Source organism: Gastrolobium bilobum, unplaced genomic scaffold, assembly GCF_033153095.1.
Source record: "Gastrolobium bilobum isolate Gb01-03AN ecotype WA unplaced genomic scaffold, APGP_CSIRO_Gbil_v1 utg217281, whole genome shotgun sequence".
In the NCBI taxonomy this organism is placed as follows: Eukaryota; Viridiplantae; Streptophyta; class Magnoliopsida; order Fabales; family Fabaceae; genus Gastrolobium; species Gastrolobium bilobum.
Window position 1 is genome coordinate 12,094 of NW_026897185.1, and position 6,040 is coordinate 18,133.

General features: G+C 31.1%; 1 pseudogene; it reads right to left on the bottom strand.

The window, feature by feature from the left end:
• Nucleotides 1-3,397: 3,397 nt before the first annotated feature.
• Nucleotides 3,398-5,405, bottom strand: LOC133304778 (serine/threonine-protein kinase PEPKR2-like; annotated as a pseudogene).
• Nucleotides 5,406-6,040: the final 635 nt, after the last annotated feature.

Sequence of the window (6,040 nt, forward strand, 5' to 3'; positions counted from 1 at the left end):
GCAAGAATAATATTATAAGAAACGTTAAACCCGGAAGCCTCTGAGTTCTGGATTTGTGATTTAATATAAATAAATAAATAAAATTTTGATTTGTGATTTAATTTTTTTTTAATAATATTTTTTTATTATAACAAAAATTTGGTTTGTGATTTAAATTAAAAATTAAAATTAAAATTATTATTAATAAGGAAAACAAAATAAAGATTTGATTTGTGACTTAAACTAAAAAATCATTTTGAAAAATCTGTAGAAATAAAGGAAATAATTAAATAAATATTCTAAATCTCTAAGGAAGAAGAATATTATTTTTGAAATTAATGATTAATGCTATAAGCTTCTAAGTTATTATTTATGGTCTGAAATTAATTATGGCTTATGAATTTTTTTCAAAAATAAAATTACCTAAATTAGGCGTGATTGCCTCTTGATTGAAACCCAATTTAGACGTCATTGGTGACGTGTCAGGTGTTGACACGTGTCACATTTTTAAACTCAGAAGCCTCTGTGTTTTGGGTTTGTGATTTAATATAAAAAATAAATCAAGATTTGATGTGTGATTTAAATTAAAAAATAACAATTATTATTAATAAGGAAAACAAAATAAAGATTTGATTTGTGATTTAAACTCAAAAATCAATTTGAAAAATCTGTATTAATAAAGGAAATAATTAAATAAATATTCTAAATCTCTAAGGAAGAAGGATTACCTGATTTAAATTTAAATTATGTTTGTGAGAAATAAAATATGTCAAATAAGATGTTATTGCGTCGATCTCGAAAATTTATGTGGAATCAAAAAAAGAATTACCCGATTTGGATACCCGAGTAAAAAATTATGGCCTTCAGAAGTTTTATGATTAAATTATATTTTTTTGAAAAAAAATATGACACATGTCAACACCTGATGAGTGACGCCTAAATTAGGCGTGATTGCCTCTTGAGTGCGAGTTGGCTCCCTCCGGTATCCCCACGAGCTTCGACTCTTTGAGCCGGCTATGGGACTAATCCGGAGTGCGGGGGAACAGTGACCTTACACAAATTTCTGATATTCTTCTTGACTTTCTCCCTAATTTGTTCCCTAATTTCTATCTTAGGAATTTCCTTCATCCAATACCTGACTTTGTTTTTTCTTGAATTTCCTTTATTTGATTTCTCTTAATTCATATCAGGAATTTTTAAAAAATAAAATAATATATACTTGATAAATGGGTGTTCCCATTCCTTGATTCCAATTTAAATTCACAATAATAATAAAAGTGCTCTGTTTCACTTCTATGAGAATAAATGATTGTTTGGATGAGTTTTCAAAAAAAATATTTTTATATTTTATTTATTTTAGAAGTACTTTTTATAAAAGTTAAAGTTATTTAGATTTTTAAAAAATATTTAGTTTTTGAAAAAATATTTGTGTTTTAACTTATGTTATTTTTAGAAGCTAAAATTTTCATTTTAAAAAAAAGATTTTTAACTTTTTTTTATGACTTTTACTCTTTTTAAAAGTAGACGTCCAAACATATTTCTCCCATACATGTTTTTTTTTCCTGAAGTAAAACAACTTTTGAAGAGAGAAAAACCCATCCAAAGAGGCCCTAATAATTTTTTAATGACATGGAAGAAAATGAGAAAAAAAGATTAAAAAAAAGATGATGCTAATTTTTTTAATTTTTTATTTCTATTATTTTAGTTCCTTTATTTTTTTTTCTCTTCAGTCAATTGATAAAAGATTTGAAACTTTAAAAACTTTCTTCCCTTTTCTCCCCTCAATCCAAAGATAAGGTTAAATTATAGAGAATCATCCCATTCTTCTAATAAAAACAAAAAGAGAATTATCTCGTATTTTAATTAAAATATATCATTTGTCCTCTCTTTATTGACAAAACTATTTATGTCTAAAAGGACATAATTTACGTCCTTTAAAAGGACACACTAAATCCCTCTCTTTTTCCTGATTTGATCGGAATACTTTGAGCCATGAGAGTAAAAATGAGGGCAAAAATTCATGAATCAATTTTATTAGTAAATTATGTTTAAGATATATCCATGAAATTTTTATTCTTATTTTACCATAATACATAGTTGACTCAAAGCGAAAGTAGAGTAAACACTTATACCTCGATACCGGAGTTGTTAAATTGAGTCATGACTTATCAATTAATCTGGTTTAAGTTACCAAAATTCAATCCATATTAATTTACTTTTCTCTCAACTTGTAATGAGCTAACCAGAAACTTTGGGTTTAAACATTTTTAAATTCACAATTTTCATGAATTACTAATTGTTTTGATTATATTTATAAAAATTATGAATTCAGTTTGGTGATTGGTTATGTTTTGATGATTTTTACTACAATCTAGAATTAATTTTTTATGATTACATATTTTTCTATTCTTTTAACTAATAATAAACAAATTTGTTTAACATTAATTTCAATCTAGCATTTTATGAGCCAATCCTAATCATCATGACTCATGAGAGATCTAAATAATAAATTACCCTCTTCGTTAAAAAAATATTCCAAAGCATATGCACCTTTTCTTTCTTTTTCCGAGCATATGATTCACTAGGGGTGTTCGCGGTCTGGATTGGATCGATTTTGGAAGCAAAATTCATCCGATCCAATCCCTTCGTTTTGATCATATAATCATCCCTTCGGTTTTGATTTGTTTTCAAATCCGATCCGATCCGATCCAATCCAATTTTTTTCGGTTTGGATTGAATTATCTAATGTTTCCTTTTTCAACTATACCCTCTTCCTAAATATGTTCCTACCTATTATCTAGATTACCCCTTAAACTCACCTTAACAGATAAAGAATCTCAACTTTTATAGCCTTTCAAAATCTATCCCCCGGTAGTTAAGATTCGCCTCTTCTAAACACAAGTAGCTGTACTTTTTTTTCCTTTTTTTTTTTTCAGTGAAAATAAGCAAGCAGCTGTCAACTCCATTTTCAAAGTAAACGCCATTGCTATATATAATTGACTCAAGGTCAAACTCCTCGCTACCATCTGTACAAAAAAGTATGTCTTGAAATACAAATTGCCAACACTAAATAAGTACACATGCAGCGCGTTATGGGAGGGATAACATACGCTTATGCACTCATGGTTTCAGATTAAAATCTTCCAAAAAAACATATGAGTAGGGTCAAGTTTTCACTGAAGTGAAATCATAGCATTCTATTTATCATGCTCCAGCAAGAGCAAAAACATGCAGTGACACACTAATATCATATTCACAGGTTCTGTACAACTAGCTGAGTTTTCTCAGTAATCATTATTTAGAGGAAAAAAATGTAATCCACTTTTGCCAACTGTAGAATGTGTTGGGCAAAGTATACTATAAAACCCCAGCTAAAAGCAGCAGATAGTGGTTTATGGGGTGTCAACCTGTCAGTAGGTCAAAATGCTTTACAGAGGTTAGCCCTCATGTTAGATAAACCTTGCTGATGAATTGGAACTGCCCACAACTTGCTCCTCTTTGGTTCAGATATCCTTACATGTGAAATTGCATTGGCAAGTGCATCAATCCACACACAAACATCATGATATTCTGAATTGCAACTTTCAGATGATGAAGAAAGGCTTGAAACCTCATTAAGGAACCCATCATCCATCCTGTTTCTTCCTAACCTAGGTTCAGGTGCAGCAACAAAGTTGTGGCAAGCAGCTCCATTTTGGTGCTTCAACTTTGATTCAACGGGCAGGATCTTCAATGTACGTTCTGTGTAGAAAGATATCCATGGATGTCCTGAAATTGAACCACATAATATTAATTTAACATGCAAACAATCGAACAGTTCTTAAAACTTAAAAGTACTGTCATTTTATTTCCTGTTTAAAAACATTAGGGAGAAAAAGAGAGCCTCAACCACACATAGAAGAACACATAATAAAAACTAACAAAAGTATGTGAGAATTAACAGATTCCCACCACTGTTATCCCAACCAAAACAAGGCAATCCTTCTAATTATTAAGAATTCATGTGAAAGGCAAAGATACTTTTCAACAAAACTTGGAAATTTCTAATTTTAATTATTTCAAGATTAAAAAACAAAAAATCAGACCAAATACAACTAGTCTTTGGTGTATTCATCATTGAGGAAGAGAGATAAAGCACGCTACAAAACATTAATAATCTACCATAAACTTACTAAGTACTTCATCAGCTGTTATCCTTGCTGAAATATCCCTTGTCAGCATTCTCCCAACAAGATCTCGTGCAGGTTTAGATATTGATTCCCACATCCCGGTTTGGAACTCTAGCTTGGAATTCTTAATAGCCTCAAAAACTGCTTCTTGTGAATCCCCTTTAAATGGAAGAACACCAACCAACAGAGCATGCAGGAGCACTCCAGCACTCCATATATCCGCCTTTTCTGAGTATCTACCCAACAACACTTCTGGTGCAACATATGCAGGGCTCCCAACCAAACCCGTCAAGTTCTGACCTGCAATGCAAATTTCTAGACAATGAGGCTATGCATAAATTACTCATGTATGCATGTATGTATCTTTTACTTATGTGTGTGTATTTATATATATGTCAATTGAATTACTGATATTTTTAAATGCTTAAAAATTAAACAAAGTGACCTTAGAGTATGAATGGTTAGCTTCAAACTATTATAAGCATTTTCTCTAGGACCTCTTATTCTTAGACCGCTAGCAAATTTAATTGAATACTGAACATAGTAAACTTAAGGGAGATGACCATTTGAACTCTCCAATTTTTACTCCTATGTACAGGGTAACATTAGTAAAGTACAATTCAGTTGAAAGCTCATCATGATGAACTTCTTCAAACTTGCCTAGACATTTTTTATTAACAGAATGACTAGGATGGAATTTTACACAAGGCAGGTTGTGTAAGGATTCTATTCATAGAAGTTAGCACATATATATACCATAGGATAACAAAAAAAGAAGATCATCCAAACAGGTTTAACATATTACCCTTAGAAATTCTCATGGCCAGGCCAAAATCAGCAAGCTTTATTTCCCCCGAAGCAGTAAGCAGAATATTCTCAGGCTTGATATCTCTGTGCACAACTCCCATATCATGACAATACTTGATGACCAACATCACTTCCTTAAGTATATTAGCAGCCCGCTGTTCAGAACAAGGGCCCTCCCTAAACATCTGGTCGACAAGTCTTCCCCCAGAGCACAATTCCATCACCAGATGAGAGCAATCAGCTTCCTCATACACTGCCAGCAGAGTCACAACCCCAGGATGCCCAGACAAGTGCTGCATTATCTCCACCTCCCTGTAAACAGTCTCATCCCCCTTCTTGCCCGATCCTCACCCCAGTAACATAATCATCTTCAATCTTGTTCTTCCTCCCCATCTGGGTAGCCACGTCAATGCAACCTATCTTCCTCTTTAGGCCTCTTCCCGCGGTCATCAGAGACAATGTCCCACAAGGAGGAGCAGTGGCAAAACCCGCCACCCTACTCTTGTAGGAACCAGCTGAGTCTATCTTAAATAGAAATTAAGACTACCACTCGTCAGATTAGGTTTTGGCCTAGGGCGTTACAAATGACATAACTTTATGTCATTTAAAATGACAAACACTTTCCACTTAAATAATATGGTGTTGAATTTAACTTGCTTTCTACTATGATAGGCACATTTTATGTATCTAATTTTATTTAAAAAGTTATAATTTATTCTAAATTATTTGTCACTTTAAAAAAAAAATATATTATTTTCTTAGCTCTACTTTATTTTTTTATTTCTACTTATTGGAATAAGAATGATTTAATAGAGTGAAGGTGTAATAAAATCAAATAAACTTATATTTTCATTAAATCGTAAAGAATTTAATGAATTATTTAATTTTTGTACAAATCTTTAAACAATGATTATTTTAAAACTAAAAGAATTTGTGCTTTTAAATTTTGTATTATGTACTTTTAAATTTTGAAACAAAACTTTATCGTATTGTGTACTTTTAAATTTTGTATTTTATGTATTTATATAGAAATTTTGACACAACCTATGCTTATCATATCAGGATAAATAAAATTAAAATATATT